This window comes from Typopeltis vanoorti, chromosome 12 (genome assembly GCF_054136105.1).
Source record: "Typopeltis vanoorti isolate ZY-2024b chromosome 12, IOZ_Tvanoo_1.0, whole genome shotgun sequence".
In the NCBI taxonomy this organism is placed as follows: domain Eukaryota; kingdom Metazoa; phylum Arthropoda; class Arachnida; order Uropygi; family Thelyphonidae; genus Typopeltis; species Typopeltis vanoorti.
In genome coordinates this window covers 38436884-38449350 of record NC_143560.1, presented here as the reverse complement: position 1 = coordinate 38449350, position 12467 = coordinate 38436884, and the positions used below count along the sequence as shown (strand labels likewise).

General features: G+C 37.2%; 1 protein-coding gene across 1 annotated transcript in view; it reads right to left on the bottom strand.

The window, feature by feature from the left end:
* The window catches only part of LOC150100712 (uncharacterized), a 169485-nt gene that overhangs the window by 115210 nt on the left and 41808 nt on the right, over nt 1-12467 (bottom strand). The window lies entirely within an intron of this gene.

Genomic DNA, 12467 nt, shown 5'->3' with positions numbered 1-12467 from the left:
CTGTTCAACAGCCATATTTGATGTGGCTTGGGGGGGGGGGGGGGGACCAGCCAAAATTAATTGCTCCCAATCCAAACCAACAACAGCCAAACTTCACTCTCGAGAATGGTTTAAACTTTGCTGTAACCTTTGAAACATATCTACTATGAAAACATACGTGATTTCATAACAGAAACCAAAGCAAAATCATAAGAATTGCAAATCACCAATCACTTGTTCAAAAGAACTGAATAAACTATAAATACTAAAATAATAGTAATTTCAACCTAACTAGATCAGAAATGTAAAGTATTAAAGCAGCTTGAAAATCACTATTACATCCACCATCAGATGCAGTGATATGACTGTCACAGTGAACACATGCAATTATATTACCATATCATCAAGCATCACTAATGATTTAACACCACTTACCAACTGATGAAGATCCCACAATAAAATTAAATAAGAAGATATTAAATAAGATAAAATTAAATAAGAATTCCAACAACTTTACAAATTATTGCCCACATTCTGATATTACTCTCACTATCTGAATTAATAAAATTTATAACCCAATCAACATCCACTAGTGGTATCCTACTGAGGATCTACAGCAGCTACCCACTGTACATTTCTAGTTCATAGTGAGATCCCCCCTCAGTTTTCAAAATTATGATCAAAATCATCTGCATATCTATGCCAGGCCATCAAAAATCTATCAGTTCTCAAGAGGTAATTTTAGCATCTTCTAATGTCACATTTGTTTATACTAATACAGAAGTTGAAACCGTCCTATAAAACCTCTACTCGAATATGCCAAGAATTCACCCTAAAAGAAATATTCCTTAATCCTGAGGACATAATGTGCCTACTGGTGATCCTGCAAAATTAGCTAGGTTTCACTTTCCAAGACAAAATCTATACACAATGCTCTGGCCTACATCTTAGCCTTGCAGTGTCTTCCCAGTTGGCCAAGTTCTAATCCACCTTAACAACTCACTCCTTAAAACAACCTACATGCATGTATAATTTCCCAAGCAGAATTATTTCAGAATCCCCCTTTCACTGATTCTGCTTTCCCAGTGATTCACTAGTAATAAAAAATGAAATCATCTACAAAAATAAACTTAAGATCTCTTATTTCCCATATGGACATTTCCAAAGTAAATTATAAGCCACTCTACCAGATCTAACCACGATGACCATCATCTGTGCACATTTGCTATCTATTAGTGATTGTAAATATATCTAAAAATGCATGTATGATTATTAATTCATGGCATGACTATATGCCTTTATTGTATAAACTACATGTCCTATTGTGTGCATGAGTGACTAAATACAGGGTGTTCGGGATAAATTTGACAGTTTCGTAAGGAAAAAGAAAATCTTCTTTGTATCTATTAAATTTAATGAATTGACAAAAAAACATTACAGGCAGAGTTAATTACAATACTATCAACAAGATTTACTCAAAATAACCACCATTAGCATCGATCACAGCTTCAATTCTGCTTCGGAACCTCGAACAAGCTGATGCTACAGTCTCCCTGGGAAGGGCCGCAAAAACTGTTTTAATTTTATCCATTAACTGGGCTTTTGTATTACTGGAAGTGCGATTGGTGTCTTTTTCAACTGCGCCCCATACAAAATAATCCATGGGGTTAAGGTCTGGGGAGTTTGGAGGCCAAACATTTGGACTGGTGAAGTCGTAGAAATTTTCAGACAACCATTTTTGACTTTTCCCAGAGGTGTGGCAAGGGGCCGAATCCTGCTGCCATACATACGGCCTACCATTGGCTACCCTTGTTATCCAGGGCTTGACTACAGTTAGCAACTCCACGAACAAAGCCCGAATTCCAATGCCAAGGTTCTTCAACACCTGTTCCTGCAGATTTGCGAGGAATTCTGCTGTACGAACGCAATCAGATCGTCTGCTAGGGATCTTTCTTCTTGCTACATCCTCGTAGTCACCATTGCAAGTCTCTAGTTCATGCCTGATTGTTTTTACTGTATTCAGGGAGCATTGGGCAGCAGTCGTAATATCCTTATTTTGATGGCGGGCACGAATCATCATGATACAAGTTATTCTCTTCCATGATTCAGGTGGGTTCCAGCTATCCATCCTTTCTGACATCTTGTATATGAATGAAGAAGGGTCCAAACTTTTAAATGAAGAGAAGTGTGTGTTAATACATGTAACTTACGGAAAAATATAATTAATTATAAATATGTCAAATTTATCCCGAACACCCTGTATATGCACCTAGTCTAGCCATAAATACTGTTACAATTTGAACAGTACATAAACCCTTAATCTATCAGTCAATCATTTACAGCTTTCAGTGCATAGAAATCACATGTATAACATGCATATAACAAAACTCAATGTTTGAAATGCCCCCCCCCCCCCCTCACAGACTTCAGGCATACATGAAGGCAAAACATCCAATGTAAACACTGCCATGCTTCCTCCAAATCCACTTTCAAGTTGGCAATGTTGGGGTGTTGTTTCTTACAGGCTACTCTCTCTCAAGATCGACCATAATTTGAAGTCCAACAGATTCAGCGTGGGACTTCCAGACAGCCTATCAGATGGTGATATGTGGCTGAGCACATTCGCCTCCACCCACTGTTGTGTGGTCTCGCCTCGTGCACAGGACCTGAGTCCTGTTGGAAGGTCCACTGTCTACTGTGAAACAAGGAGTTGTTCAGGAGACATACCACGGTCATACCAAGGTGTATCAACTGGTAATTAGTTTATGGAATTAACAACACATATAAAGTATATTAATTAAAGGTAACTTTAATAAATAACTTCTATATTTCGGCAACGTCACGTTGCCATCTTTAGGAACATAAAGATATGGTATGTGCATGCAGGCATTAACAAAAGCAAATGAGGAAGCTCTGTGCATTTATAATCGCACTAGCTTCGCCCTACTAAGAGAACAAATTACCGTGATGCGTGTTCTCCTTGCCGACGTAAACAAAACCATACGGGCACTAGAGGAAGTGCTTTCGAATACACTCGGCCATGATCTTTGGACGATACTTTATGACGTCTCATGTGCATTGGCAAGAAAAGAGTTCGAAAAAATATGAAGTCGGCACTTGAAAAAATACGAAAACCTGACAAAGAATTTTACTTCCTTACCACAGCCGCCACTCAACACAGTAGTCAACCTCTTGTCTGTAGCTTTAAAGCCTGAGGCACTCACCGCACTTGCACGTGGTCACAATTTCGCCCTAGCTCCTAAAAGAATACCTGCCAAAGATATCACGATCCAAACAGAACGTGGGATTCGCAACCTGCCTAACCATATCGCCAACAACGTCACACTGGATGTAGTCTGTGTTCTCACTAAAGCCAAACCTCCAAAAATCAACTTATCCAAAGACGAATATGCAGCCCTACAAGAAATGAAGAAAAACAAAAAAATAGTAATCACCAAAGCGGATAAGGGAAATGTCACTGTGGTGCTAAATCAAAAGGACTACAAAGGTAAGCTTAATGCTTTAGTACTAGACCGTACTACTTACCTCCCTATTGAATATAATCCTACCAGCTCTCAGATTAGAACTCTCCACAGACTCCTTAAGAAAGTCACTTCTTGACCTGTGGAAGTCACTAACAAACTAAAACCGTATAACTCTAGCCCCCCCCCCCCCCCCGATTATATGGACTCCCAAAAATACATAAACAAAATGTGCCATTACATCCCATAGTGGATGCCATTGATTCCCCCACATATAAATTAGCCAAACATTTAGCCAAAACGCTCACACACTATACTGGCAACACACCATCATACATAAAAAACTCAGCCGACTTTAAAGCCAGTGTAGAAAACCTCTCACTCCAACACACTGACATAATTGTCAGTTTTGACATCTCCTCCCTATTCACTAATGTCCCACTCAAAGAAACCCTAGAGCTCATCCAAGCCAAGTTTCCTCCCGATATCTCAGTTCTATTTCAGTTCACAATGAACTCAGGCTATTTCATTTGGCAAGGAAAGTTCTACAAACAGATAGAGGGGACAGCACTTTCACCACTTTCCACACCCTTTCACCACAGGTTCACCACTTTCCCCACCCTTGGCCAATTTCTTTATGGAGACCTTTGAAGAGAAAGCCTTAAATTCCGCCCCACAAAAACCCACTATTTGGCTTCGTTACGTGGATGATGTGTTTGCTATTTGGCCACATGGCTCAGACTCACTCCACTCCTTCCTAACACACTTAAACAACCAACACCGCAGAGTCCAGTTCACCTTAGAAAAAGAGAAAAACAACACCCTCCCCTTCCTAGACACTTTAATCACCCGCCAGCTTGATGGATCTTTGGTTTTCTCTGTTTACAGAAAACCCACCCATACTGGCAGATACATTCACCAGTAATCCCCCCCCCCCCCAACAATATGGGGTTATAAAAACACTATATAACAGGGCAAAATTAATCTGCTCAGATGACAAGGCCCTAACTACTGAACTAAACCACATCCACAACACTTTCTTAGCCAATAGCTATAACCCCAAAAAAAATCCAAAAAAAAATACTCAAACCAGTAAACCACAACCCCCCTCCCCAATAAAGATTACACCAAATATATCACCATCCCCTACATCCAGGGCACCTCTGAGAAAATAACCAATATCCTCAGAAAATATGACCTTACTTCTTGTTACAGACCATATAAAAAGTTGGCATCCCTTATCCGCTCTACCAAAGACCAACCACTTCCCCTAGACCTACCTGGTGTATACCAGGTCCCTTGCAGCTGCAAATGTCCTACTTTGGCCAAACAGGCAGAACAACAAATAGGATTTCAGAACACAAAGACTACATCTGGTTTCACCAGTACAGCCGCTCTGGGCTGGCAGACCATGCCTTAGATACCCACCATAGAATTCGTTGGAAGAAAACAAAAATAATACACCGCAGCAAGTTTAAATACGAAAGATTATTCAAGGAATCTTCAGCAGCTCTAAAAAATGTTCCTAACCTCAACAAATTTGGGTACATGAAACTACCCCAAATTTGGGAGACTTACATTTTGAGAACTTCAGCCCAACTGCCAAGTCAACCAAATTAGCCCACCAGAGGGCACCATTAGGACTTTAGGAACAATATTACTTTCTTGCTTTCTTCCTCATTTGCTTTTGTTAGTGCCTGCGTGCACATACCATATCTTTATGTTCCTGAAGATGGCAACGTGACGTTGCCGAAATATAGAAGTTATTTATTAAAGTTACCTTTAATTAACATACTTTATATGCGTTGTTAATTCTGTAAACTAATTACCAGTTATGTATGACCAATGTATAAGCCTTGCTACTAGAACAAGGTATATTAAGACACCAGCACAGTGTCTTGAAACACTTTGGCAGAGGCTTTGACCCCTTTCTTGCAGAAATGCAACTTGGATAACCTCTGACCCCCCCCCCCCCCACACACAAACACCAAACTATCACTGATGCAGATGATGACCTCCCTGAATCTTGGGTGCTATGGCAGGTGCTGTGTGACCATGCAGGGCATATAAATGATAATTTTGGCAGCTAAACTCTTCAATGGTGAAAATCTTGTCATCTGTGAAGTGATATCTCTCTCTCTGTTGTTCACGTACTGCTGGAATCCTGAGGTTAGGCTTTCACCCCAAGTCATCAGTTAGTACATGTGACATCATTCTGTGCAAAGCATTCATCTCTCACGACATGACTTTCTGCTTTTTCACAGGATTACGGCAAAGGCATGCCTTCACTGTCCTCACAAGCTGTTGCATCCTAATGCAGGATGGTCAACCTGTTCTTTGGCAGTCAGATACACCTTCTGTATTGTTATAATGTTAATAATCCAATATACAAACATCTTACTGATCCCATGTGTTTTTAGCGTGTTGAAAATAACAGGTGGCTGCATTCCAACCTTGTGAAGTGCTATTACAGCTACTTGTAATCTCCTCACTGCATGTTAACTCATACACAGCTAGACAATTCTCTCTCTCTCTTTCTCTCTACTGATAAACACATGTTGGCTGCACACAGTGCCACCAACAGAACCAGGCTCACACAATTTTGTAGGCAGTAAGGGGGGGGGGGGAGATACAGAAGTTGTAACAGTATTTATGGTAAGAGTGTGTACATATTGTGCAGATGCATGTTTGGATCTGGACAAACATGTGGATACCTCCCCCCCCACACACACACATACTCTTTCTTTTAGATCAAGTTATACTCCTTCTATTCTGTACGTTTTCAAAACGTGACCACATTCTTTTCTTTATTCATTGACCTAAGTTGAAGAAAACTATTACTAATAAAAAGATATAGTCCATTTCTACTGAAATTTCTGTTGCCATTCACCCCCCCTTTTTTTTTTTCTGCTTCACAATCCTTCAGAATAACAATCTAATAATGATAACGATGACAGCAGGATTCCCTCTTCCTAAGAAAGTAACAGTCACAGGTTAGTATCCTTTCATTCAACTTGCAAAAAACCTATTCTGGCAGAGACTACTTTGAATTAAATAGCCTTGCTGATAGTACAGTGAATTAAGCCACACTTCTATGAACTAATATACAAGGACTGAACAATCTTTCATTATAGGGATCACAAGATGTTATTCGCTAATGATCTATAATAATTAAAGCTGTAGATGGGTTGGTATAGAAGAATATGAATGTATTTTCATTACTGAGCAAGTAGAAAGTATATATCATTGGAGGAGAATTTAACTATGAGAACATCGACTGGGAGAAACAAAAAAAACAGCAAGTTGTAACAGAAGAGAAAAATAATTCATACAAATGTTAAGGGATAATTACCACTGTGATAAAATGCCAACCATAAATAAAGTTACAGAAGCTACAAGGCATCTGGATAAAAAGGAAATAGAAAAAGACAAAGGGAAAAATAGGGCTTTTAAAACTGTGGTCAGACTGCAATTCCAGAGAGAGGAGGATAAACCAGATGAACTATATAGATGAATGCCATCATTAAGCAAGCTATGTACAGAGAAAGAATGGTGGCAACCAAGTGCATGAACAGTTCAGAACACAAGGTAGAAGAATGACCACTGCTGCAGAAAAGGGTAGAATGACTGCAGAAAAATAGGGAATATAAAGAAGAGGAAGGTGATTGCAGTAAAAGAAATAATAAAAGAAATTATTAAATGACATTGGTTCAGATCAGAACATCCAAATGGAAATGGCACAATGCCTGAGAAGGCTTGAAGAGAAAGGAGAGAAATGAGAGCTGGGGATGCAAAGATAATACTGCAAAATCTTTACATGAATGCGGCAGTGAGACTGGATGGGATATAAGTACAGACATTAAGGATGGGTGTAGCTTTCGATCTGCTTGCCTACATGTCCTTAACATGGCAGAGCCCCAAAAGACTGAGGAGAGAGAGAGATTAGACTCTTCATTTTAGAGCCATTGTATTGCACTGTAATTAATCATCAGCAACATCGACAGTTAGTACTATTGGTCTAATAATCAAAATTTTGGAGAAGTTGATTAGCGAAGAATTTAGGATCAGGCAGTAATATGAAACTTTAGGAGAAAGCATGACTTTGCTCAGATGATGTATTTTCTTAAAAATATATTTTCATTTTTTTTTTTTTTTTAATAAAGTGAAAACTTACTTTGGAGTGAAAACTTACATCCTCAAGGGTTCACTGTAGTGAGTAGAGAAGAGGCGAACCCAAGGTACCTGATGCTGGACTATGCCTTACGTCATGCAATATATGCCTGTTACGTTTTCTCTTTTGTTCTTCTTGCTCCTTCTCCTCAATGATATTAGAGTATTTGAGGGCTAAGGGTGACCCTTTTCTATTTCACTTTTTTTTTTTTTTTGTCTCAACTGCTTCTGAGCTGCAGGAGATATTTGTAGGCTGGGGTTAGCAAAGGACAGTGGCATTAGGCAGGATGTTACATAGAAGATGGTGGCAAAAGAACCCACAAGTTAACAGTGGCATTCCTAAGTCCCAGTGAGCAGGGGATTACTGCCTTGCTGTCATGGGGCAACTGGCTGTAAAACTAAAGCCATTAACTAAACTCCTAGTCATGAAAAAAACAATGAAATAGGCAAATAAAATTGCTAGGGCATCCCCCCTTAAGCAGCGGTGTGTTGGGATTTTTCAAATTTAGCGAAAATTTGAAAAATCTTTAAAATTTTTCAAATTTAACAAGTCGGTTGTTAATGTTTTTAAGTCGGGCAAGCCAGTTATTAAAATTCTTTATGAAAGGATAGATGATGATGGTGGTATATACTTTTTCTCGTAAATATTTTGAAATTGTATAATAAACACTTACATATATTATTATCAAAAATAAATGCATAAAGAAGAATTCACATAACACAAACTCAATTTACGAACGGGAATTTGGAAACGACTTTATTTACTAAACAATGTCTGTATTCGTTAAAACACAAACACGTTATCAAAACTCTCGAACTGGGTATTTGAATAAACAATAATGCCTTATTTTTCGGCGAATTTCCAAGAACTTGCAACATTAAGTTCTTGGAAATACAACATTGTTGCACTATCGATAAATACAAAAATTCGTCGCGACGGCTACAGTCTCTGGTCATTTGATCAACTATGAGTGGTAATATTAGTGTTACATTTTTTTTGTTCAGGATTTCATTTGATAATAGGTAAGTTGTAGGTAATATAGGAAAATTTTCTTTAATATGTTTTTATTTCGGTTTTTTCTTTTTTTTTTTTTTTTAATAATTAAAATAATTTTAATCAGAGTTAGAGTTTAGAGGTCGAAAAAGCGGATAGCCATTAATTGAAAAAATTAAATAGAACGAAACTTCTTAAACATTAAAGGACAAAATTTGAAGAGGCAGAAACAAAGACATCTGAAGATACAATAGAACTTTGTGAAGAATCAAATTTTTCATAAAGTGAGCTGGTTGTTAAAAATTTACCAACACACCCTTAAATGACGGAAACAATGAAGATGCAAGAAATACCAGGCCTCCAAAGCGACAGAGCAGTCAATCAGTCCCATTGACAGATAATAAAAATGCAGATAGCAACCTGAAATGCAAGTATGATGACTAGACAGGGCTGAATTAGGTAAAGTTTTAAATTGAAGATGCATCAACATCTATTGTTTTCAAGAGATAAAGGGATCTAAACCAAGCAATGTTGGAAATGGATACAAACTCATTTCCCATAGCAAGTATAAAAACCATAAGAGAGCCTGTGTGGTGATTTGACAGTGAACTTCAGGAACGTATTGTTGAAGTTACTTGAATAAGTGACTGCAAATTCACTGTTAAATTAGCACTCAACAAGTAACCATGCTTGAACATTATTTCAGCTTATGCTTTGCAAACTGGCTGCAGTGACCTAAAAAAACAGTCGTTCTGGAATGACCTTGATGACTACCTGCTGCTGTGATGATGATGATTTATGGTTTTAATGATGCAAGGACAGCAAAGGTCATACTGTACCATATCAAATATAGCAGTACACAAAGTAAGAACAATCACAAACATTCAAACCGTGGTTGGAGAACAGGTACACTAACCAGGCAGCCTGGTTGGCCGACTGACTGCCTGCAATCTATATGAGCAAATAACATAAAAGATATAATATAATACATAAACATACTTATGCCTGTTATTTTTATTTCAACATCCATGTAGTAAGGACTAGTGAAGCCTACCAAAGAGTTCACAGTAACCAAGATCTTTAAAACCTAGTGAAAGCATACTGTGCTTTGAGTCAATGTATGGTTTAGCAATTACTGATACCTTCTTCGAAACTACAGAACACCTTATTATGTATAAAAGTAGTAACATAAGTACTTGTAAACAGTAACATAAGTAGGATTATATTATGGCAGACCATCTGTCCTCAAGACCTTCAAAGAGTGCAAGGTAATATAGGGAGAACAGCTCACCACGCAAAGACTACTGGCAGCACAGTTTCTGATGCTGCACCCAGTGACTGCTCATAGAGAAAAGATCTTTAAATATGATAACATAAATTTGACCAGCAGGAGGGTCAAAATCTGTGTGAAGATCCTGCAGATTATCTGCATTGAGAGGGCTTAGAGGCTGTTCAGTGCTGCATTGTTGGATGCAACACTGAACAGGCTGTACACCATTCAGGCATATCGAAGGGGCCTATACACAAGGGCATAGCAACAAAGAAACCAGATGGTGGAAGAAAGAAGAAATAAACTTCTTTTCATACAATGGCCACAAACTAAAACTGAAGAAGGCAGCATTGCATTTTAGGCAGCAAAGAAGGATGCAAGAACTGTAGCAGAAGGAAAAGCTAACAGAGTAGAGTAGATGATTTTTATGTACAACTGAACATGGCCAAAAATAATATGGAAATCTCCAAGATCACAAAACAAAGATATAGTTTAAAAGATATCAAAGAATGAACAGAGGATGTTACTGACAAAGAACATAAGACAGAGATGGGAGGAGTATTACTATCACCTGCTAAATGAAACCTACCCTAGTAAAGTATTGCTCAACCTACTAACAAGAGAAGGTCCTACTTGAGATCAGAAGAATGGAAGAAAAGCCATCAAACACTGTTTTATAAAAATAAAGATGTGCAACTCTGCAAGAATTACAGAGCCATAAAACTCATCACTCATATATTCAAAATATTGGAGCGAGTCAAAGGTTTCAGGAGCTACTAAACATCAATTAAAGTCAGCGTGGGCTTGTCTCAGGAAAATCCTCAATTGATGCCATACACTCAATTAGAAACTGAGACTAGAATTTATGGCATCATCATCATGCTTGTCAAGGATTTAGGCCTACAGTGGCCTGTTCCAGCCTTAGAAGTCATCGTTGAATCCAGTGGCAGCCGGTGAAAATTTTAAGTGGGGGTGCTGCATATACAAAAAACTTTTCCTAATCAGTAACAAATTTATTAACAAATAAATTCACATATTAAAAATATTTCATCCTCACCACGAACAAACACCAATAATAAAAGTTTCGTATCAATAGCAACGACAAGCACAAATGAATATCGGCATTAGATCGCAGTGCATTTGTTTCGTGTAACGATAATTGAAAAAACATAATTCTTTTCATATTTTCAACAGTGACACTCGTCATAATTCAGCCGTGTATCTATAATAAATAAATAATTATATGTTATTTTAACAAAATAAAATAAGATTTACAAAAAATAGTTCACCACGAACACGCACCAATAATAAACGTTTCATATCTCACAGAAATAAATGCGTGGAAGCATATGTACACTGCCCACATGGCAGTGTATCATATGACGTAACGTGCAAGCGCAAACAAATATTGGCGTTAGATCGAAATTATCGTTTCGTGTAATGATAATTGAAAAAATATAATTCTTTTCATATTTTCAACAGTGACACTCATCATAATTCAGCCTTGTATCTATAATGAATGAATAATCATATGTTATTTTAACAAAATAAAATAAGATTTACAAAAAAATAGTTCACCACGCACACACACCAATAATAAAAGTTTCATATCTCACAGAAATAACACGCGTAAGCACACTAAAGATACACTGCCGTTTGAGCAGTGTGGGAATGACGTAACATGCAATGACAAGCGCAAACAAATATCGGCATTAGATCGCAGTGCATTTGTTTCATAATATAAAGTGTTAATCGAACAATTCCAATTATTAACTATTCAATCAATATCAAAACATAAGCTGCAACCTTTAACATGTATTACATTTATATAATGTTGTAAGCATTGTTATTATTTATAAACACAAACAAAATTTAATTGTTTCATTTTTTTCATGGAGGTGCTGCAGTGTCGCAGTGTTTATAGACAGGCCGACACTGGTTGAATCTCTTTAGAGGACGTCTTGGTTTTCTTTTTCCTAGTAGTTTGCAATTTAAGGCTTGTTTTGGCAATTTTTCTGTTTTCATTCTTTCAACATGTTCCATCCATTTATGTTTATATTTTTATAATTTTTTTTTCTTTTTGAAAAAAAAAAAAAAAAAATTTTTATTATTGATTCCTGGTTTAATTCTTTCAGAATGTCTTCATTTCTTTTGTCATTGAATAGTGTATACTTGGAAGTTTTTTTCATAAACTTCATTTCAGCTGTTATTAATCTCTGTCTTTTTGTTTTATTGTCCAGATTTTACTTCCATACAATAGGACTAGTAGAGCTAATGTATTGTATACTTTTAGTCTGGTTTGTTTTTGAGCTAGGTTAGGTTTAAATATAGAGTTAATTATACCTGTTATTTTTAAATATTTCCCACTTTTTAGGTTTATATCTTTTTCCTTTTCATAAGTAATCATACATCCTAGGGAATTATATGAATTCGCCTGTTCTGAAATCTTGTTGTCTATGAAAGTGGTCTGAAAAGTTCTCGGCCTAGACCATAGATGACAACACTATCAGCAAGATTTTTTTTTTCTAAGTTGGTAGATCTGTCATAAGCATGTATGTGAAATTGCAAGTCA